This window comes from Dryobates pubescens, chromosome 9 (genome assembly GCF_014839835.1).
Source record: "Dryobates pubescens isolate bDryPub1 chromosome 9, bDryPub1.pri, whole genome shotgun sequence".
Taxonomy (NCBI): domain Eukaryota; kingdom Metazoa; phylum Chordata; class Aves; order Piciformes; family Picidae; genus Dryobates; species Dryobates pubescens.
Genome location: NC_071620.1, coordinates 23,258,050 through 23,282,549, shown reverse-complemented (window position 1 = coordinate 23,282,549; position 24,500 = coordinate 23,258,050). Strand labels below are relative to the sequence as shown.

At 39.6% G+C, this 24,500-nt stretch overlaps 1 protein-coding gene across 1 annotated transcript in view; it reads left to right on the top strand.

Moving 5' to 3' along the window:
• Positions 1-10,939: 10,939 nt before the first annotated feature.
• Positions 10,940-24,500, top strand: part of SEMA5A (semaphorin 5A) — a 213,407-nt gene continuing 199,846 nt past the window's right edge. The window contains exon 1 of the mRNA XM_009899419.2: positions 10,940-11,037. The gene's annotated coding sequence lies outside the window, so the exon portion shown is untranslated. The remainder of the gene's footprint in view (positions 11,038-24,500) is intronic.

The window sequence follows — 24,500 nt, the reverse complement described above, 5'->3', positions numbered from 1 at the left end:
AAAGTAAGTAAAACAATGAAGAAAATAAAATAAACCTGAATTGTTCTTAAAATGCAGCTGCATCAGGTCTGGAGCTACAAGTAATATTTATATGCACAGTCATTGTACAGTATAAGTAAAGCAGAAATTTGAAGTTGTTTGGAAGTTTAAACGTCCTTTCACATTTCCTGATGCTTTCACATTGTTCAGTTTCATGTCATCTGCAATTGTGATTGTAAAATACTACAATTACTATCAAAATTATGCCACCTCCTCCCCTCCCCTCCCCCCCCCCCGTTACTTTAATGTTGCTCTTTTAAAAGCCCATTTTAGCATGGCTTTTATCTGGGATAATTTAGTATACCTTTGTGTGTGGTCTTAATTTTCATCTACAATCTTCATGTATCAGTACTGCCTCCAGAATAATGTAATGTGAGAGCCAAATTAATTTGTTTGGAAAAAAAAAAATCACAGCTTGAGGTAGAAAGAGAATAAATTATGATGTGGGATGGGTAAAAGCTTTGGCAAATGCAGCTTGGGCACTAAGTGGTTAGTCAGTGGAAGAGTTTGAACCTCATCTTAGAAAAGGTATAATTATGCTATAGATTAATCTGCAGTGCATTATTTCTCTTCACTTTGTTGCATTGTTCCAAGTTCTCTTACTTCAGAAGAAGGATGAGAATTTTAGAGCATGGCAAGATTTCCAGTAGTCTTGTTTGCATTAATGGACCTTACATCAGGATTTATATATGAAATCTAGGTATGTCTTGGTTATCTCTTCTCCTTGTTTGTGCTATTTATTTTCTGTACTTGTTGTAGGAATATTTTAGGAACTTGCTTTGGTGCAGATGTTCTAAATAAATCGCCTTTTCCTTCTTATATAATTACAAGTGAACATAAGAAAACAGACAATCTGTTGAGGAGGAGCTTGGAAATTGTGTGTATTCCCTGGGATGATGCCCAGGACTAACGTGTTTACCTCTGTGTCTTTGTTTTGCTTGAGGCATTTGTGAATGCTTCAGCAGCCAGGGAGATGGGAGTGTGCATGCATGCTGGGTGGCAGAGGGAGGGATAAGCTACTAGAAAAATGCCAAAGCATTGAATACTTTCACTGATGATGGGGAAAACATTTGGCCCTGGGTAAGAGTATTTCAGACAAGTCTTGAAATATGTCCAGATCACAACAACCATGTTCTTGCTATCTCTACAGCCACCTAGAGAAAAAGCCCACAGCATTTGACTTTGTGCTGAAGAGAGAAGCAGCTTTCTGGATGAAAGTAGGGGGACCATCTCTCAGTTTGTGATTTATGATAGGAGCTGGACAGTGCTGTGTGTTCTGGCTCTTGTGATGGATACATAAACTTTTGTCTTTCTTTCACATATGCTGAGATGGGAGAAGGGGAAGCATCCGTTATTGAAGGAGAACAATCTAAGAATGTGAAAGTATTGTAGATGTTAATTGTGTTTTATATCATAAATGATTCCAACAGTTTTGGGCTGGGAACCAAGAGTGTCTGAAGCTTGTTGCCATGTTGCACCAATCCCCTCCATCCCCGGTATTGTTTAAGAACTCTCCCCCCATTTGGAAAAGCAGATTACAGATATTTTTACATTTTTTTTTCCCTGATAGATAACATTTACAATTAATAGACTTAGTCAGGATTTAATATGGTCTCCTGTGTTTCAAATGTAGTGTATATGATTTCTTTAAATCATTTTGTGGCATTTAGACTAAGTGGATAAGCCAGCTGGTAGAATAAACAGACGTGTGAAAACTGGCACAGTTGTTAAACACTGGACATTGTAATGGTGTTTTGTTGGGATATTATTACTTCAGCTGCACAATTATGGGAGCCTGCTGCATATTAGCAGACGGTTTTCTCATAACCTCAAGCTATATGCACAGAATTATTTTCCTCTTCAGACTATCATCTTTGATTCTCCCAGACCGCATATGATTTGGTTGGGGTTTTTTTTCCTGTTCTGTATAACAGTGCATGCTGCAGGCAATAGCAAGTGTAATACTTTCTGCATTGTTAGGCATCCGGCATTATCAGCAGCTGCAATATTGAGGATTAGTCTTTTCATTATTATTTGGTGTCTGTGGTACCCACATGAATCTGTTCAGTCCTGTTTCTTCAGAAGGCAGCTGGGGTCTCTGACTGGGGGAACGTGACCATAAAGCTTTGCCGAAATCGTCAGCATACTTAGAAGTTCACTGTTAATTGGAATTGCAGTTTTCATAATGCAGTTCAGTGAGATATACAAAAACTTGCATTTTAGTTGAAGAAACTGCTAAAAGATATTGTCACATTTTATAATGGTGAAATGGGAACAGAGCACAAGTCTTGAGGGCGCACCACAAATCAGCTGCTGAGCTAGAAATATAATCCAGGTCTCATAACGCCAAGCTTCATCCTTGGTCCGCTAGAAAGCAGATGTCTCTGCATTAAATATGCTACGGAAAATATACCAGCTGTTATCCTGCAGTACAGAAAATTTCATTTAGAATTGTAAATAAAACCTAGGGTTTTCCTGAGTGTTGTGGACTTCCTTTCTCTAAAAGGTGACTGCCATTCTAAGGCTCACTTGAATTTTCTTAAATAGGATTGAAAAGTTCACTGGCTTTTGCAGAAGGCCAGATAAAATGTGATATATTATGTTATGGTTACATATCTAAAGATGCTTTTTCTCATAATTTCTTTTCTATGATACCCAGTCGTTTGTTTTACCTTTCTTAGCTTACTTGCTGCCTTTGGGAAATAAAGTAACCATATGCTGGTTGACAAAGAAGGGGTTAGGGTTTGGTTTCATGCAGACATTTAGTCTGCATAGATTACCGCGTCTTCTGTTTTATTAGATAGGACATGAAATTACTTGGTAGAATTCCAGAAAAGGAATAACATTTTATTCCATATACAGTTGCTCTTATAAGGGAGGGTGGGATGGGGTTCTTTATTTTTGTCCTTGTGGCCCTTCTCTGGACATGCTCCAGCGCATCCAGATCCTTTCTGTAATAGGGGCTCCAGAACTGGATGCTGTAATCCAGGTGGAGTCTCAACAGAATGGAGTAGAGGGGGAGAATCACCTCCCTCACCTGCTGGCTATGCTTCTCTTTATGCAGCTGAGGATGTGATTGGCTTTCTGGGATGCAAGTGCACATTGATAGCTCATGTGGAGCTTGTAATCCACCAGCACCCCCAAGTCCTTATTTCAGGGCTGCTCTCAAGCCAATCACTGCCCAGCCCATATTGGTGCTTGGGATTGCCCCAACCCAAATGCAAGACCTTGCAGGTAGTCTTGTTGAACCTCATGAGGTTGTCATGGGTCCACCTCTCCAGCCTGTCAAGGTCCCTCTGAATGGCTTCCTTCCCTCCAGCATGTCTGCTGCACCACACAGCTTGGTGTCATCAAACCTGCCGAGGGTGCAGTGAATGCCACTGTCCATGTTGCCAGTAAAGATGTTCAACAAGACTGGTCCCAGTACTGATCCCTGAGGGACTCGTCACTGGCTTCTACTTGGACATGGACGCATTGACAGCCACCCTTTGGGTGCAGTCATCAAGCCAGTTCTTTATCCACTGAATGGTCCATCCATCAAACCCATACTGCACCAGCCTGGAGACCAGGATGTCATGCGGGATAGTGTCAAAGGCTTTGCTCAGGGCCCGGTAAATGACATCTGTTGCTTGGCCTTCATCTACTAATGTTGTGACCTTGTTATAGAAGGCCACCAGGTTTGTCAGGCAGGATTTGCCCTTGGTGAAGATGTGTTGATTGTACCTAGTCACCTCTTCATTATTCTTCTGCCTCAGCAGTGCCTCCAGGAGGATCTGTTCCATGATCTTACCAGGCACAGAGGTGAGAGTGACTGGCCTATAGTTCCCTTGGTCATCCTTCTTTCCCTTTTGAAAAATGGGGGGTTATGTTTCCCCTTTTTCAGTCAGTGGGGACCGCCCTGGATTGCCAGGACTTTTGGAATATAATAGAGAGTGGTTTAGAAACCTCATCCAACAGTTCCCTCAGCACCCATGGGTGTATCCCCACTTTCAGGTTCTTCAGATGGTCAGAAACCTGATCTTCACTCATAATGGGCAATTCCTTCTTCCAGTCCCTGCCATTATCTTCCATTATTCTGGGAGTGTGGCTGGAGCCCCTGCCAGTGAAGACTGAAGTAAAGAAGTCAGTGAGAACCTCAGCCTTCTCCATGTCACTTGTCACCAGATCACCTTTTTCCTTTCTGAGGGGGCCCACACCTTCCCTAGTCTTCTTTTTACCATTAATATACCCATAAAAATTTTTACTGTTCTCCTTGATCTCCCTGCCTAGATTTAGTTCTAACTAAGTTTTAACTTTTCTAACCAGGTCTCTTGCTGCTCAGGCAGCTTCCTTATATGTCCCACATTCTAGCTGTCCTTTTTTTCCACTTCTTGTAGAGTTTCTTTTTGTGTGCCAGCATGTCCAGGAGCTCCTTGCTCACCCAGGCAGGTCTCCTAACATTCTTTCCCGCTTTCCTCTTTGTTGGTTTACTTTGCTCCTGGGGACAGAGAAGGTGATCCTTGAGTACTGGCTAGCTGTCCTGGGCCCCTCTCCCCTCTAGGGAGATACTCTGGCCAGCAGATTGCTGAAGTGATCAAAGTCTGCATGTCTGAAGTCCAGGGTTGTAAGCTTGGGGTACATCCTCCCAGTTGCCCTGAGGATATTCAATTCTATCACTTCATGGTCACTGCAGCCAAGGTTGTACCTGAGCCTGACATTGGTCACCAGTCCTTTCCTATCGGTGAGAACAAGGTCCAGCATAGCACCTTTTCTTGTTGGTTCCTCCACCATTTGGAGGAGGAAGTTGTCATCTATGCATCCAGGAACATATTGGAATGCTGGTACCTATCTGTGTTGTCCCTCCAGCAGATGTCAGGGTGGTTGAAATCCTCCACAAGGACGAGGGCCTGTGAACGTGAAGCTACTATTTGCCTGTGGAGTGCCTCATCTGCTTGGTTCTGCTGGTTTGGTGGTGTGTAGCAGACCTTCCCTTGTCTTTTCCTTAATTTTCACCCGTATGCTCTCAACCAGCTCATCATCTTTCCCCAGGTGGAGCTCCACTAATACCAGTAGGTCACTGATACAGAGAGCAACACTTCCTCCCCTCCTACCCTGCCTGTCCTTCCTAAAGAGCTTTTACCCATATATCTCCCTACATTCCAGTCGTGGGAATCATCCCACCAAGTTTTAGTGACAGTCATGGCATTCCAGCAGTGCAATGACCCTTAATTCGTTCTGTTTGTTGCCCAAGCTGTGTGCATTTGCATGGACGCACTTCAGCTGTGCTGGCCATGTCACCCTCTTAGGTGAATCCCCCTTGATTCCCTTGGGGTGTTGCAGTGCTTCATACTTGGCTTGCCTCAGGGCAACAAATTGAGAGCCCTTGCTAGCACTCCATCACTTTGCCTTTGGTGAGCTGCCCCAATGTTTGTCACAGGCAAGCATGAGATTAACAATCCCTTCCCCCTTCAAGTCTAGTTTAAAGCCCTATCAATGAAGCTTATTTGCTGTTTTCACTGCTCACAAAACTATTATGCTCTTGTGTTATCAGTACTAATACAACTTGGCTAAAAGGTGTTACTCTTGTCAGTATCCTAGAACTAGAAAAGTCTGTCTGGATTATTAATTCAGTGACCTTCAGGTTCAGACACCTTTTAAGAGTTTGAAGAAATGTAAACAGCAAATACCAGTGGCAGCAGAGCACTTGAAATGTCCTGTAGACTTCAGTCAAAGACCAGAAATGCACAAAGATAAATGATGTCCATGCTCAAGAATAAATATTATCAGAAGAAGTTTTGCTGTCAGACTCAAGGAGGTCAGAGTAGTATCAGAACTGATTTATTTGAAATAAAAATACCCAGTTGTATAATTTACAGAAAGTTGGATAAAGGCCATGTTTTCCCTGCTCTTTGAAGTCTTCATGAAAAACATTACTTCAGTGGGAGCAGGACCACAATAATTTCTTTTTTATTACTGTTTTTCTTCATGTCTGCCATTTTAAACTAGGTAATAGTCTTCATTCTGTCAGCAGTCTTAATAATGTATTATACCTAAAAAATTACTATTTGGGGAATCGTGTCAGTTTTTGGCAAGAACTGAGTGCTGCCCTTGGACTATAAATTCTATAGTGGTTAGTTAAAAGGTTAAATTTACCCTAACATGTCTTGTCACTTTGACCTAGGTGGAGTTAAAGCAAGTAAGTAAGGCAAGTTCAGGGGCTTTAAATGAGCTATCAGTAAAATCCCTGCAAAACCACATGTTAAGTCATTCTGTTTCATAATCTTCTATCAGAGAACTCTGGCTGACTTGTGACTTTACATATTCTGATCTATGCTTTTCTATTCAGCAATACATTTCCTGACACTCCAGTCTCTACATTTGTTCATTTTGGCCTAGTGAAGATTAGAGTGATACTGCAAATAGAATTAGAGTGGGTAATTAATGAATCTAATTTTCTTTGGGAAGACCTTCCCTTTCAGTAGAACTGGAACAAAGGTACCTTGGCCAGTAGTATAGCTGTCATTATGTACATTACGACCAGGACTTATATTCCTGAGCATTGTTGGCATGTGTTGCAGGAAACACAATGGTGCTGCTTTAAGGGACTCTTCTTTTTTTTTTTTGTTTTCTCCAGAGAAGATCTTCATGGGCCACGAGTGTCTCATTTTCTGATTTTGTTAGATTTACCATGCCTATGAAGTCAACCTGGCAAACTCTGAGTCACATCTATTGCTTTCTGTGATTTGCACATGGAGTGTGCTTAATGGCTGTTCATGATTCTTCATGACTTGGAGCTTGTGTTCCATAAACCAAGACAAATACTGGTGTCCAAGGGAGTCTGATATTGCTCCTGTTTTGTCTGGATGTGGTTTCTGAGTTGTACCAGAAGATATATTTGTGAAGACCTGGATGCCTCCCAGCCCTGTATGTGAAGAAGTACAGGAGGGAGTGTAGTGCTCCATATGGTGGACTTCTGCTCTGCAGCATGTATCTGTGGGTGTCTGCTTGTTTGGGATGCATTTGTGTGGGCAGGCTCTTTGGTCTCAAACACTGGTAGCTGGGACACACTCAAGGATGTTGTTTTGTTTGTAAAAATCGTGACATTTGTTATGTTTTTACTTTACTCAGTATTGTGATTTGAAAAACATGTCAATACAATGCAACTTCATAATAAGGATATTCCTGTTTCTTCTATGTTCCTTATGCCTAGATTTTGCTTAATAATTGCCATTTTCCCACATCTGTTTTTTAGTGCAGCAAATATGCTGAGTTGAAAGAGATCTTTTTCCTTATGTGAGGTCCTTTTCAACATGACAAGAGAAAGATAAGTAGTAATATTAGCTGGCATACATTAGAAGGAGATATATTAGTTTTTATAAGAGCACAAGATTGTATGTAACAGCTGTTTAACTGTTCCTCTTTGATTCATCCCTGAAAGTGGGATATATTTGCATTATGTAGGCGTTTTTTGGAGAAAAGGAAGAGGAAGGAGAATATTTGTATCTATTCATTTGTTAGTTTATTTTCTTCCCTCTCGATTTTCTTTCCTGCTGGTAGATAGCAACAAGAGCAAGTGATTTGTTCAATAGTATTTTTAGTACATAAAACTCACTTGTGCTCAGTTCACATGTGTGTAGATTGTGAGAACACTGAATTGGGGAAAAAACCCATCTCCCTGGTGCTTCTACTTCAGCCCTAAGAGCATCAGCAAAAGTCATTTGGAGCAGTTTGCCTAACTTGGGTTGTGGTCTCTGTGGAGCAAAAGCCAAAGTTGGCTGGTGATGTGGAGCCAGGATGTTCTTGTCCCTTTCAGTGTCCTTTTTTTGCCTTGCAGTGTACGCAACGGTTGCTGTTAGGTGTTGCATGAAAATGCTGGGTGCCTGGGGAAGCTCCCAGATGAGCGGGTGAGGTGAGATTGCTGCTGTGGCATGCTGCCTGAGCAGTGCTGTGTGGCTACAACAGAAGTGGGAAGTCTCAGCATGCAGATGAGCCACAGTGTCTAGATATGCTATGACTATTTGTGCAATTCAGTGTGTAGCCAAAATATTTCCAAATACACTAGACAGATGTGAGAGCATTGCCTGTACCTGTATGACAGCAAAGGTTGTTAACTGTTACGTGCACTTTCCCCCATGCCTTCAGCAAGTTTGATCAGATGGCTTGGTTGTACCAAGGACTTCAGTACCATATTCTAGCAGCTCTGGGAAACAGCCTTTTTATGTGTTTATCATTAAATCTAGTGCAGTTTACTGGAAAACTTCCATTAGTATGCAGCTTTGTATATATTTATCCATTTGCAGAAGACTTTTTTTCCCCCTGCTGTTCTTTTAAATTAATGTAATTTTCTATTAAATTAATGTAATTTTCTATTAAATTAATGTACTTGTGGGCAAATAAAATATGCAATGGCTGAATTCCTCTCTTGCATGCCTCTGTTTGTCCCTGAGAGTAGAGAAAAACAACTCATTGGAAAGTGAGTTTGTGTCTTCTTTTGCCTGGCCATTTTCATGAAAGTTTTTGTGTTAGCTTGAAACTGGTCATCAGAAATAATTTTGAAAGGAGAAGATAAGAAAGAGCCAGGAAGCATAGTCACAGTAGCCTTTAGCAAATGGTGCTATAACAAAGCAAAAGTAAACTAAAGCATGTTTGTATACCCTCCAATAAAATGAAATTAAGAATACTCAACCAAACGCACGCACACACAAATGGGATTTGTTCTCTGTGGCCAGTCTTCTTACTTTGCTATCTTAATTTGTGATTTCTGTAAGATTGGTTTGGTGTGGGCTGCATAGGCTGAGTTAGTCTTAACTTTAGCTTAACTAAATGAATACTCAAGCTAATTTTTAGTGTTGCTCTACTCACATCATGTACTGTATACTTGTGCCTGATTGGAGTGCCACTGCAGCCATAGGACCAGCAGAGTTGCCACAGTAAGTGCTGTAAGGGAAGCAAGACATGAATATATAGAAATCCAAGCTTATGTTTCTGTTTCTGTGTAAGTATGTGTTTTCCCTAAATCAGTATGATGGATTCAAACTCAGCTTTCCAGTTCCGCCTAGGTAATTCTTAAGGTTAAAATAACAATAAACTTGCTAAAGCTTTCATTTTGTTAAAATAGTATCTGGGTGGTTTGTCTAGAAATAGAAATTGCGACATGACTGGTGTGTGGAGAGCAGGCAGCTTGAAGTGCATAGAGAAAGCACTGGTACTGTCAGGTTTGTTCAGAAAAATTTAAGTATACAGTCGTCTTTGCAATGTTTCTAAGCATTCAGGGGCTCACTCTGGTTTCTGGTGTGGTGGGTGCATACATAAAGCGCTGGTACGCTGCATCTTAGAGATGGGCTGCTTTTGCTTGTCTGTAGAACTTAGTGCACAGTAACAGTTATAATTAATGACTTGACAGACTGAATGTCTCTGCATATTTTGTCATCAGCATGTGTGAGTGGTGGGTATCTGCACTGAGGTGTTCAAGTATTCACTTGCACATAGTAATACAAAAAAGCAGAACTTGGTCCTCTTCCAAGATTTAAATTTGTCCTTGCTTTTCCAAAAAGTGAGAGGCAAAGAAAAGGTAATGCAATGTGTCCTCAATAATACAAGTTTCAGCTAGCACCTTGGATTATGAAATTCAAAGTGACCTTCCATCCGTTTGCTTCAATTGATACCTATGCTATGGAGAACACTAAATTTGCTTTTGGCAACTTCTACAGCAGAGCTTGATAGCGCTGAATTTCATGGAGGGGTGTATACATATGTGTGCACATATGATAGACATTTAGTTTCAAAGAAAACATGTAAATGATAAAAATCTGAAGGACTTCTTGATAGGGAACAGAGGATTCATGAGAAATTGTGATGTGGTGAACATAAATCTGGATCTTCTTTGTTTAAACTGGAAAGTTATTCTTGCTCATGGGATGTTTCCTTGCTATAAATGCTTTTATGTACTACTGCTTATGCATTTGGCAGATTTCCTGAGAATTTCGTAGGTCAGAAAAGCATTGGGAAAAAGAAACAACCCACAAGCACTTACAGTCATCTACTACAGTCACTTTATATAAGCGAGTAAACAGAGTGGAACAATGACTTCTTTTTGCCTTCTGTCTCTGATTAGGCTCAAGGGTGAGCTGCTGATTGCTAATGTATTTGTTCTGTGCTGTAGACCTTCTTAGTCAAAGAAATGGATTCTTAAACTGGTTAGACTGTTACTGTTTTTTACTTCTGAAGTACCTTTTTGTTGAAGTGTTCAGAGCAGAAAACTGCTGTGTGATTCCTGCTTTGCTATTTCAAGTAAAAATAGCACTTGATTTATCAGCAGTACCTTTTTTGTTTCAATAGAGAAAAAGGAAGATAATTTTTTTTAATGTTTATATAATCTTTGTCATTCCTATAATAAAAGCTGATGCCTTGAAGTGTTCTTAATGATTCATCCCTTTTTCTTGAAAATGTCTTTTGTATTGTTTTAAAACATTAGACATTAATTTTATTCTTTTCCTTGACCTTCCTGTTTGTGGAAAGATGGAAGAATACTAAAGACTTACCCACCTGAATTTTGTCATGGATTTCACTTGGGGACAGATTTCCGCTCACTTTTTAGTAGTTTTTAATTTTAGTGGTGGTTAGGGCACCAGGGGAGATTTTTACAGTGAGGATTTTTCTCAAGTTCATTCCTATGGATTTGGTAATTCTGTGACAAGTGCTCTTCTGATTCTCATCCCCAGCTGCCAATTATTTCAAAGAATGACTTTTTTTTTTTTTCCCTGCCTCTTTCTGTTTGGTTCTTGTTCACATTGTGTAGTTCAGTGCCTTACATTTCTAATTTATTGTCCTGAAAGAGAGAGACTGCTATATATGTCTGAGAATTGCTGATGAACTGTCTCTTCAATACGTATTATTTCTCTTTTATGTTTCCTTATGTCGTAGGAGGCTACCAGGTAGACCCGGGACCCCACTGTGCTAGGCTCTGCACACACACTGAGTAGCGGCAATAGGTGATTGCAGAGGGATGGTGACTAAAAGGTAGGTGAGAAACTGTTACTTTATTCGATGAGTAGATGACAAAAGACTTGAGAAATGGCTTTGTAGACCACTAGAAGTATTCTGTCTTTCTCTTCTCCCTAAGTTAAGGAGTGGAAATTGGAGGAATGCAAGAAAAACAATGATCAGTTCTCCTGTCTTTTCCCCCTCTGAAATTATGCTCAACTTTAAAAAGGGAAGCTATGTAAAAATGTATGTGTTTGTTTAAAGAAAAATTGAAAAGGCAACTGTAAGAGTAACATGGTTTGTAGGTGGCAGAGACACTATTTCAGGCTCCTGTTTTGGAGGCCCCACACAAATGTTTACCACCAGTCTAAAAAAAATCTTTGGAAAAGGAAGCCTGTTACCTAAACGACAGGGTATTGAAGGCTATTAAAAGCAAGAGGACATCTTAAAAAAAAAACCTATGCCTGCATTCAAAGGAAGTAGAACAGAAAATATCCCCCTAACTGGTTTAAGAAAAAAAATAACACATTACTTTTTTTGAACCACAATAGTAGCAGGAAGCCAGTTGGAAAGTCTGTGGAGCTTGCATATAACAACATTATGAAATGAATGATCCGAGTTAAAGCTATGACAGAAAACTAAATAATTCTTGTGTGTATACACTCACCACTGGAAAGTGTGGGGTGTTTCCTGTTTTGGAATCCTTCTTATGGGAGGCTTATGTGATTGCCTTTCTCAGCTGGAAGCTTTTGTAGGAGAGATGGTGGAACAAATCTCAAAGTCCCAGTGTAACAGGTGCAGATTTATCTTACCTAAGCTTTAAAAGACTGGAAAACTGAAATAGACCAGATACAGACCGTGGTGTGCAGCCTCTTGTTCTCCTGTGTTTCAGGAGTTGAGAACTTGAAGATGTCCAATTGGATGCCATGTTTTAGAAAGCATACATCTAGAATCAAGGAACCTAGAAACTAGTATGCCTCGTGTTTAAATTGAGTAGATTAATTAAACAATAAGATTAGATTTAGAAAGGACTGTGGATAAATGGAGCGTGAAGATACTGAAAAAGTATTGATTTCTGTTGTGATGCTGAATGGTGTGGTTGATAAGACTGAAGGATGGGAAGCCATCCAGAGGGACCTGGACAGGCTGGAGAGGTGGGCTGATGAGAATCTCATAAAATTCAATAAGGCAAAATACAAGGTCCTGCACCGAGGTCAGGTGCAGAATGTTGCTTGCCTTGTGGGCTGAATCAACAAAAGCATGGCCAGTTTTCATCTTATATATGGTTTGCTATTCTGGTCTCTCTATCTTAGAACAAGTGGAGTAGAACTGGAGAAGATTAAAGAGATGGGCAATAAGAATGAAGAAGGGCAGTAGGATGCAGAAGGTATTCATGGAGCAGGTTCCATGCAAGAACAACCAGCTACCACAGAGTCTCCCGACTGGAAAAGAGATAGTTGCTAGCTACTAATGCTTGAGGTCTATAAAATCGTGAGAGTTGCAAGGTGTGTGGATGGGAAATGAATACTCAGTCTCACCTTGTTTTTGTATTAGAGATATCAGGTGAAGCTGGCAGGGAACAGTGTCAAACCTAGGAAAAGTTTTTCTTTGCAGTGTGTAAGTCAGTTCTGAAATTCTGTGGTATGGGATGCTGTGTGTGTTGTATGAGTGTAAATTGCTGCTGAACAAAGTTGGAGAAGGAGGCACAAAAAAAAAGGGTGGGAAAAAAAAGCTGTGACACAGGTATTACTTTTAGGTAAGGAAGCTACTGAGCTGCAAATTGTGGAAATTTGTGTGGTAAGTGTTTGGGAAGGGGAATGGAAGAAAATGTTTCTATATCACTGCTCCAGTTTTCACTGTTGCCTTAGACGTCTGCTCCTGGCTGCTCCTGGAGACAGGCTGGTGGGTCAGACTGTATATTTGGTATAAGCCAGTTTGATCATTCATTCATCATTTGGGCTAAACATCCAGCCTGGCCCACTGTGGTGGTTCTTATGTACTATTGTATAAAATATAAGGGGTTGTAGGATGCAGTCCATTAAGAGAACACTGTTGATAAAACTATTTTTAAAAATATTAAGCAATTATGCAATTTGAGGTCTTGCACTGAGCTTGGAGACTTTTCCCTGATTGTTAAGATGCTTTTAATCATATGTTGGCACTTGATAAATTACAATTAAATTTATCTTAATACGTTCAAGCTATTTCATCGAGACTTCAGTTCTTAGTCCAAAAAAAAAATATATATAAAATCTCCCTTTTCTTTCTTACTGTGCTGCCTATCAGGGAATGAGGAATTACCAAAACACCTTTTCTCACTACTTAAGTTGTAGCGACACTCATTTTGGTGTGGAGACTTTTGTGGGGAGAATTAAGCAAGATGAAATGGCAAAACCTTGAAGAGTACAAAGAGAACTTTGAGATAATTTTGTATTTGTGAATTAGCTTGAGAGGCTAAGTATTTTAGCTATATTAAGATGATGAAGGGGGAAGGGGAAAGATAAAAAACGGACAAGGTTGCATGATGACAGGAGATGAAATGGCCATAATGGATAAGGCTACTGAAAGAGGGATAGTGATGGGTGAAGATCAGTGCTCTCTACAACTACCTGAAGGGTGGTTGTAGCCAGGAGGGGGTTGGTCTCTTCTCCCAGGCAACCAGCACCAGACCAAGAGGACACAGTCTCAAGCTGCACCGGGGGAAGTTTAGACTCAAGGTGAGGAGAAAATTCTTTACAGAGAGAGTTGTTAGGCATTGGAATGTGCTGCCCAGGGAGGTGGTGGAGTTACTGTCCCTGGAGGTGTTCAAGAGGGGATTGGACGTGGCACTTGGTGCCATAGTCTAGTAGTCATGAGGTCTGTGGTGACAGGTTGGACTTGATAATCTTTGAGGTCTTTTCTAACCTTATTGATTCTATGATTCTGTAAGTTCTCCAGGGGGGCTTGAAGTTAAAACACACATGATAGAACGATGTTTTTTCTTCAGACTACAGAGTGTAGCTGCATTTGGTAAAAACTGATTTTATTAAAGCAGTACTGAAACCAATTCCAAAGCAGTTGAAATGGAATCTCAAAGGGTTTCTAATTAACATGGCGAAAACTTGTGAAGACAAAGATGACATGAGTACTTCAAATAGTGATATACAGAGCCCTGAGGAAAGAGTATTTTTCTTGCAAGAAGATTGGATGCAAAGGTGTGGTTTCAGATAAATGAGGGGGAACTGCAGAATAAGAGCAGTTACAAGGGAAAGAAAGAAAAGAAATGTAACATAAGTAATTACCAATTAAAAGTTTTGCTTAGGTCAACCATTTGCATACCTAAGCAATTCTTTGACCTCGTTCTCTTCTAAAGAAGAGTCCTTCCTCATGGTGCTTCTATCTCTTCTGGTGTTTCCTTGTGGCACTGTGTTCCTAGTGGTGGGAAGTTTCCCTTTGTGCCAGACATGGGGAATTTTAACAAATCAAGCATAACAATGGAAGGCTCTATAGGAGTAGATGTTGCTGTTAGGGGTAGATGTTGCTGCTGTTTGTTAAAAGGAACCTGCATTGCTTCAAAGCAGTGATAGCATTTTCAGAGTGGAATGAAGGAGCTTTATTCTCTTTCAGAAACTGTGCCTGGTATGTAACTTAACTGCAGACCACTGAGCTGCAAACATCTTTGTGCTGAAGTGATGAATTGTGCTGTACTTGACTCTGCATATGAGGTGAAGGAGGATCCGATAGGGATGGGTGAGGTCATAGTGTCTAGTGGAAAGCCCCTTTGTTTCTTGCTACAGAGAATGAGACTCTCTCCTTTAAAGCCCATTGTTAAATCTCTGAGATTAATGACCCTGGAAGCAGGGTTTTAACACCCCCTGTGAAACTAAATGGTCTCTGATTTATAATTTTACTCTCTTATTTTTTATTTTTTTCTTTTTTTTTGGTGGTGGGGGGAGCACTTAAAAAGGCAGTTAGGAATAAGATTCAATTTCTCTCTACCAGCACAACTACCCTCCACCAGATCACACTTCTTGCAATAGAGAGGCTACCTTCTTTAAGTAGTCCAGTTCTCTCTCAATTGCTGTAAGTCTCTTGGGTTGCTTTCTCTTTTCTTGATTATTGAAAGTATCAAAAGAATTTGTAGAAAAGGACACTGTTTCAAAACCCTTTGAGTTGTCTTTGATGTAGGTTTGAGTTTTTTAATCTTTTTTTCCCTACATGATACAGTTTTTGTTAGTTACACTGTGTGTATTAACGTAGCATGATAATCTGTTTGCTCTGGAAGCCCTTTCTGCGGCACCACTGAAAGGAGTTTAAATTATTTTTTTGACTCAGCTTCAGGTTTCATCTTTATAAAATATGGTTGAATCCATTGCTGGAAAACATGTAAGATTGACAGCCCTGTTTATTCCTGAACTATATAGCACAACCTAGCTGTAGCAAACTCTGTATATTGGCAGTATGACCTATGATTAACCTGCTTCATTTATTTATTGTTTGCAGAGCACTGAAGGTTTGCAAAGTCTTTGTGCACTGACAATGTCATGTTTCAATTTGTATTTTCAGTATCTTTCTATATGATGTGTTTATTGCAGTATAAATACAGATTTGTGTCTTTAAAAAGCAAAGAACTATGAACCCTGCATTAGATATCTCATGTAAAAGAGACGTTTGTAGTTACATTATTAATTGTAGAAATTGATTGAGATTTAGTGATTCAACTAATCATGATAAAATGTGGTGGGGTTTTGTTTTTAGTTTTGTTTTTAATACTTAAAAAAGTTAACAATTTAAAAGCTGGACCACATCATGGTGACTTTAGCAATGCAGATTTTCTTCTCTGTGACTGTTCCGTAAACATCATGGTGAAGTGGTGTGTAACAGAGGAGAAAGTTGGTCAGACATGAAAGGGTAGAGGGAACTTGCTGCAGTATGCTTCTGGGGCTTTTCTGTAGCATTCAAGTCCCATCCTGTCTCCGAGGTGAAGCATGCTGAGGCAGAGCATAGCAAGCACACCATGCTGGAAAGTTTTGTCATTACTCTTGCCTTTTCAACAGCACATCTGCAGCCAAAGAGCAAGTTTTAGTTGGACTTTTGTTTCTAAGATGTTTTATTGTACCTGTGTTTTCCATTGTGCCATTGAGAGGACATTTACAAGGGTTTCATATTTTCTTCTTTGTGTGTTTGGTTTTGGTTTGGTGTGTATGTGTGTGGTTTTGTTTGCTTCGTATTGGTTTGATTTGTGGGTTGTTTTGGGGTTTTTTTTGTGACCGTTTTCCTTGTTATCCTTACAGAACCTTTGTTCTTGGACTGTTCTAGAAGTAAATTTAACAATTTATCTTTCTGTAGTCGCATGCAAATGACATTAAAGCAACAATCAGTAAATGGAAGAGACATCATTTAACTCCAAAAGGATTACAGAAAAGCAGAATGCGTGGAGGTTGTAGGAAATAAGAGCATACTTATTACTACTGACAGGCTGAGAAAAGACATTTTTTTAAAGTAACTGCAGGAAAAGAAGTGGTTTAGCTTTTTCATTGCATTTAAATGAATACCTTCTCACCTGGATAAAAGAGGGGTTTGACTGCCTGTTAAAAGAGAGGCACTGAGGTATATAGTGGCTGAGAATGCTTAGGGCAGGTATGTTAAATGCCTTGATTTATAAGGGATGTTACTGCATTCCCTTACTGTGAGCTTCACCCTTCCTTAGGGCATAGTGAAAGGCAGTGTTCCTAAACTGGCATAGCTGGTCACCTGGTTCAAGAAGGAACAGACTATTACCCTTCCTATTTACAGCAGTTATGGTGGTCTTAAAAATGCAGTTGGTGGTTGGTGTCCCTTTGGGCCACAGAATGACTTGGGGGAGAAAATGGTGCCAGTCATGAGTGAGCACATGGGTCTGTGTGTTAAAGAATGCTGGCATCAGCTGATGTTGGACTAAGCTTTGATACAACTGACTGCTACGAAGATCTAGATTTCTTGATAACTAAGGTCTTTACTTACTAGTATTGGAATAGGGATGATGACTTAGTACAGGAGATGATGAAGGGGCAGGCTGGCAAAATGAAGTGGAGGCTATGCTGGTCTGCCTAGGGGAATCCCTTTGCTTGTTGGTATGGGATGTTTAAGTGGGCATGAGATCCTCCCAGGAAAGTGTATGTCATTCAACTATGGCATGTCATACTTGGTGGTGTTATTTGTTCATCCCAGGAAATGAATCCCTGCCTGAGCCTTATGTGTATTTGTTTTTTTGAGGAACACAATACACAAGGTTATGAAGATGCACAGAAAGGAGAGCAAAAAGGGTGCAGGCCATACTATGTGGCTTTTAGGTATAGATCTTTGTGGTCTCAGGCAACACTAGTTAAAGATTTTCTAACCGCATGTCATCCATCCTTGCCTGATGGTGTTCTGATGCAGTGGGGGGGTCAGTTTTCTGTAAGGTTCAAGTTGACTTTGACCCATTTGGTCTCTGAATCTTAGATTCTTCAAAAGGAGGAGTTTAAGATATGTTTCAGTGAATGCAGTCTGCATACATACTGTATGCTTGTAAGATTAAAAAGGTGATAAGTGAAAAATGATGGCGACAAAGCTACAGAAATCTAAAATTACTTTGGTTATGGAGACATCAGCAATACTTCATACAATTTAGTCTTTGTTGGAAACTGTTGGCCACTGAGAAGCCATTGGAAAAGATGTCACCAAACAAATCATATTTTCACAGCAGTTTTAGTTTGTGAAATAACCTTATGGAGTAGGTATTGTCCTGAAAACCCATATATAGAAATTGTTGAACGAGCATTGTCACTAAAAATTAGGTAAAACATAGAAATGTAAGTAAGTTAAAATAACTTCATTTAAGAGGGTATTTCGGACTTGGGAAAAACAGATTATTTGGGTTTTTTTTGAGACAGATGCAGAGCAGCACAATGTGTATGCTCTGAAGGAAACCCATAAGAAGCTTCTGTGTATAGAAAGAAATATATCAGGTGTTGTTCTTTATTTAACCTTGGGTTATTTGACATGTCCTAATTCATGTTTTGGCAGCTTTGTTGGGTGCTTTCCACCAGATAGTATCGGATTTCTGTTTACTACTTTTAAACAGACTTTAAAAAAAAAGAAGTATATTTTTAACAATGTTGGAGGAAGAAAATAGAAGTATTTTTCTTCTGTCTTTAGAAGGAATTTTCTTTTCCTCTTTAATTTTCTTTTTCTGTCATGCTATATCTTAGGATCTAGTGGAAATAAGCAAGCTTGTAGTGAAAGAAAGTTCAGTCGTGTGCAGGAATGTTCCTCATATGTAATGTGCAGGGATGTTCTTTGTATGTGAATACATGGGGATTTAAGTATAAGCATTGTATTTATTTTGAACTCTGCCTTTTGCTTTTGAAGACAGATTGGATATTTTACCTGTAGAATGGTCTTTGAAAATTATTTGTAATTTTACCTGGTTTGTCTCAGGAAAGGATTTAATAACTTGATCATATGCAGAAGGTGTAAAATATCTGGATATAATGAGAAACTAATAAAAGGTTAGGTGAACTATCATAAAGATCTGACAGAAGCCATGGTTTTCTCTTCAGACTTCTTATTCAAAGATTCAGAAAGCAATGTCAGAGTTTCCTGTGGTTCTGATGGACATCTTCAAATACAGCATGGTTATCCACACAGTTCCTTATTTAAAAATACGGCATGTTTGTATGATGTCTCTGAATTACCTAGATAATAGTGTGACCAAATGTAACATAGAAGGGAGTTGTGTGATTTTTCTATTGCAGTTCTCAACTGAGTCAGAGATCTTATTACTGTCTACAACTACCTGAAGGGAGATTGTAGCCGGGTGGGGGTTGCTCTCTTCTCCCAGGCAACCTGCACCAGAACAAGAGGCCACAGTCCCAAGCTGCACCAGGGGAGTTTTAGGCTGGATGTTAGAAAGAAGTTCTTCATAGAAAGGGTGATTGGCCATCGGAATGGGATGCCCAGGGAGGTGGTGGAGTCACCCATCACTGGAGGTGTTTAGGAAGAGACTGGATGAGGCACTTGGTGCCATGGTTTAGTTGATTAGATGGTCTTGGGTGATAGGTTGGACTTGATGATCTCAAAGGTCTTTTCCAACCTGGTCAATTCTATTCTATACTATTCTATTCTATTAATAGTCACAGCCTTACTTGTAATTGTGATTCTGGTCCCACACAGATTTCTGTTTCCTGGGGGTAATATTTCAAAATACACTTTTTCTGTTAGCCCCTTATTATACAGGGAGCACAGATGCATGTTTTAATGGAAGACTGCAAAATGTGGGTTAACTGTAAAGCTAGGGTAGAACAGAGTTTGAAGGCTGTTTAACAAATATAATCTTTGTAGTATTCAGGCTTAATGGATAAGTAAGATGTTTCACACATTTTCATGTATTGAGGTCTAGAAATAAGTAGCCTAGCATATTCCATCAGGGGCAGCATTAGTAGCTCTCTGAAAATACTGCTTTCAAAATTGTTTTCCACTGCTTTATATATTATATTTTGTCTCCCCAGAGACAAATATACTTCTGAAATACAATTTATGGCATGTTTTGTGACAGTTTGTAAGGAAGTCCACTTAATGACTATGTGATTCTATTGAAATTGAGGTCTTTGTTGACTTACCTCTAATCAGGAGGCAGATCTCTTTCTAAACCATAGGGCTTTCAGAGAACATCCAGGAAACAGTGCCATAGACTGGCAATTCTGGATGCTGTTTCTCTTTCTGATCACAATTCATGTACTTTGTGTGCTTTGTAAAAAGCTGTGCAATGGATTTTCCTTGTGTTACAGTTGAATACATATGTCCACTTTCTACTAGGTTTTATGACTAACTCATAAATGCAAATTTGTATGTTCTGCATGGCAATACAAGTCAATAAAATAAAATCTAGAAATGCTGTGCATTACAGAGCTCAGACCTTTGCAGAACATGGGAACAAATGGCTGTGCTTGATCATAGCTGCATCCAGCCCAGCATCTGGCCTTTTCCAGGAGCAATCACCATCTGTCTCAGGGAAGACAGTAAGACCCTAGCAAAACAGCAGGTGGGACTTTTCCTGAATACTGTTGCAGTATCAGGGGTAGGAAGCCTCTGAATTTCACACTGCAAAATGGGAATGTCAAGGTATTTCATAACCATTGGTGGATCTTTTCTTTTTTTTTCCCCTTGAGGATCTGCCCAACTCCATGTTGAAGCTGTATAATTTTTAAAAATCAACAACACTGGTCTAGTAAGAATTGTCTACTGAACTGCTATTACTCACAACACCTGAAAGTATACTTTTCCTACAGAATAGCTTGTGTTGTATGCCATGGTTATGGTGTTGACTGACTTTTGGGCCCTAAGGCAATATGTTTGGCTTGCCAATAATAGTACCAAGTGGAAAAGGCATAGGCAAGTGTGGCATAGAGAGAAAGGAGATGAAGAAATGCAAGCATGTGTATGTAGATCCCTGAATTACTACAGTACTTCCCTCTCAATTCCTTTTCCTGCATTAGCTGACCCTTGTGCCATCTCTTGGATCATTTTCTCTCACTTCATACCCCCTTCCTTGGGCTCTTACACTTCCTCTGATTTCCCTACAACCTTCTTCACTCTTTGAATCATTATTTGCAAACAATGATTACCATTTTGGTTTTCCATTAAAGTTATTTCATAAAGCAAAAACCCTGCTGGCTTTGTAGTCTGTCTGTCTTTCTGCTGCCTCGGACTGACTTTGGATGAGCAGAGTGAGGATGGTAGTTCAGTGGATGTTCCAAGCAATGCATGGGGGAAAGTGCTCTGGATGACTGGACTGTGAGTGGAAAGAAACTAGAGGTGGGAACCTGGGACTTGGGAGGATACCAGAAAGAAGAGGAGATAAGTTGGGGGGAAAAAAAAAAAAAAAGGCTAAGATTTTTCTGGAAATTTGGGCTAGGCTACACTGACTTGACTACCTTTATTTTTGCCTCTAAACTGCTTGTGTTGCTTTTCTGGTTGGCCAGTGCTTGCTCAAAGAAGCTGTGATCCACTGGTGCTATGCCTCACTGATGAGGCAGATGTGCCCACAATGTGATAAATGACATCTGAGGCTTCTTGGTTCATGCAAGCCACTCTTCTTGAAACAGTGCTTCCTTTGTGGAAATCACAAGTATCACAGCTCTTTGGGCAATGCTGGGGAACTAGCTTTAATGACAGATTCTTCTTTTATGATTTGTCACCATTTGCTACAGATATTAGCAGACTTTGGCAGAATGTCACTGTGAGTTTAAGAATTGATTTTTTACTGTGTTAGTCAATGACAGCTAATGGGTAACTGCCTCTGTTAGGTCTTAAAATTCATGCCTCTGCAGAAATGAATGGCAATGTTAAAAAAGAAGTTGAAGAAACTCAGTAATCAGTTTGTTAATTGAAGCTGACTCTTGCTTTATGAGAATACAAATTAGAATATGCTACTCTGCCACATAACAAGCAGTGTGTATTGCTGGAACCAGTGATGAGAGATGATAGCATACAACTAAATTATTTCACTGAAGAGGCTCTATAGTCTCTGGTATCATCTTGATGTTTAATTGAGCTATTCCTCCAATCTAATTGTGTCGCCCAGTGATATACAAACTGTTGTTCTCAATCTAAATATGAGATGTATTTCAAAGTAATTATGATATAAAGAGGCATAGCTGTTATTTGTACATTTGACAGGGGAACAGGATTAATAGCTATAGTAAAAGCAACTGGTACTTCTTTTTGGAAGTATTTAAATGAGTTTTGATATTTATTCACCTTATCTCTATATATTATTAGAAGGGCAAGTGAAATGTTAATGTCTTGGACACACAGCATTCGCATTTTTCACTGGAGGAGAGGGGAGAACTGTTATTTCAGAAGGATGCAGCCCTTTTGATGCCCCTTGCTGTCTGTACCCCTTTTTCCTTCTGGACTGCAGGGTTTTTGCTACAGGTGTTTCCAGGAACAGGAATTGAGAGCCCACACATTGCCTGAGAATTGAGCTAGATTTTTTTGGTAGCTGTGATGCCAATTTTTTATGTAATCCTTTCACTATCAGTTTTCCTTTCAAATGATTTGTATGAATTTGAGGAGTTTGACTTTAAAAAATGAAGAACCACTACAGTAAAAGGCACTGAACCACATCACAGAATTTTTCATATATTCCAGTTTTATGACCCTGTGACTGCTGATACACTTTCCCCCAATTTGTCTGTATACTTACTAAAAATACACAACATTTTGGGCTTTTTTTGTTTGTTTGTTTGTGTTTGTTTTTTTGCTAACAAAGAAACAGCAATTCATCCTGCCTGCTTATCACTTGCAGCAGGGAGCAAATGAACTATCCTTTTAATAGATTGCAAAAAGATGCTGCTAGCAGTACAGTAGAAAAACTAGGTATCTGTAATGAAATTGACACGACTAAAGGATGAAATAGTTTTTTAAGTGTGTACAGTAGAAATATGGGACAACATCTTTCTTTGGACTCAGAATTCTGTTCTAATAATCAATTTGAGGTACAGACTGCTTCATCATCAAACAAGTACCCTTCTTTTTTAGGTTCATGCTTTCTAGGGTGCATGTTATTCAGAGTAGGTAGGTATCATGACTAGTTTTTTTTCAAACTTTTGCTGTTTTTCAAACCAAGAAGTGAAGCACCTTTGGGAAATGAATTGAATCTCCCACAGCAAATTACATGAGCAACATCTCTGAGAGCAGACACTGGTGACCGTGTAGGGAAGCCCCAGACCTGCTTACAGATGCATGTGCCCAGAACCAGTCCTGAAACTGACGTATTTTAACCAGACTGGACTCTGCTGTCTGTACATTCATGTTGACAACAAACAAACAAACCACCACCACAACAACAAAAACACACATACAAAAGAATAACAACAACAACAACAACAAAACCCCCCCAACCAAACAGAAGAAAACTACAAACTCCCTGAAAACCCAAAAAAAACCCTCACTCTCTCCAACAACCAAAAAAAGGTCACATATCTCCCACCCAAAAAGAAACCACCACAAAAAAGCCCTACAAACAAAACACACACCTTCAGCATACATTCACAGAATGAATAGATAACAGATACTTTATAAAAGCCTTCAAAACCAAGTCATTTTCCACAGAATTTACAGGATTTAGATTCCTCCCTCCTGCGTATCATCAAGTAAAGACCACTGCCCAAATTCCACCTCTGCCTGAGAAACTCTGTAAGAGTGAGTCTGTGGAGGCAGCACCTGAACTCTGTACTCATGAAGCTCTCTAATATTGCACCTGAGAGTTAGAAGTTTTGAAGCAGGCAACGGAGTCATTCCTGAAATAGGCCCTTCTCCTTACTGAAAATGCAACTGTTGTGCCACAAAAATGATGCTTGGCCTGGAGAGTAGGACACAAAAGCCAAGATAACCCTAAACACAAAAAGTTTAGGCAAGTTTCTTTGATTTCTGTATAATTTACATCTGCAAATCAACCTTGGCAATGAAATATAATAGCCAACTGTTGCCACACATCTGAGACCCTGCACACTGACCTATAGTATTTATTTAGTTTTTCTAACACAGATCTTTAATTATACTTCTGACAAATTTCATTTTACAAGCTTGTAAAACAATCTGAGGATGCAAAATAAAAAATAATTTAAAAATACTAGAATTATAAAATCTAATCTACTTTATTTCTATATAAAAGGGTCTTGTGCACTTATTCTCTCCCTCATGCACTTTTTTTTGATGTAGCCTGCCTTAAAAAAAAAACACCCAACACACTGAAAATTTTCTGGTTTAGCTGACCCAACAAAAGAGAAAAAATGTGAACTGCTAAACATGCAAGGCATGGAACTGCTACTGCTAGGGCCAAGCACATTCATTTATAGATCATTCCCTCCAGGTACCAAAGCCATCCATTTAAAATAATAATTAGGATGTTGGCATTTCTAAATGTTAAAATATGCTTTGATGGAAGTACAGTTTACCTCTGAATTACAAACTATATTTTCTTTTGTTTGAATAAAATAAGCTGCTGCATAAAAAAGAGAGTTGTCACACTATCTACAGCTGTCCAGCAGCAAAGATGCTTTCAAATACTTACCTTTGCTGAGTCTGTGTCAGTTTCAATGGACTTTCAGTGAATGATGAAGGGAACCTATGTCAACATGAATGTACAGACAGCAGAGTCCGGTATGGTTAAAATATGTCAGTTTCAGGACTGGTTCTGGGCACATGCATCTGTAAGCAGGTCTGGGGCTTCTCTACATGGTCACCAGCGTCTGCTCTCAGAGATGTTGCTCATGTAATTTGCTGTGGGAGATTCATTTCATTTCCCAAGGAGGCAGCTTTGTTTCATGATGGTCATGCTGTCCTCCACTTCTCCTCCACTGGCTCCTCTAGCAATGTTTTAGGTGCAGTCTCCAGATTTCTTTTTCATTCTCTTATGCAGTGCATATCATAGTGCCATGAAGTGGATGGTGATTTCTTGTTCCTCACAGCTGCTCAGCTAACTTATAGTGTGT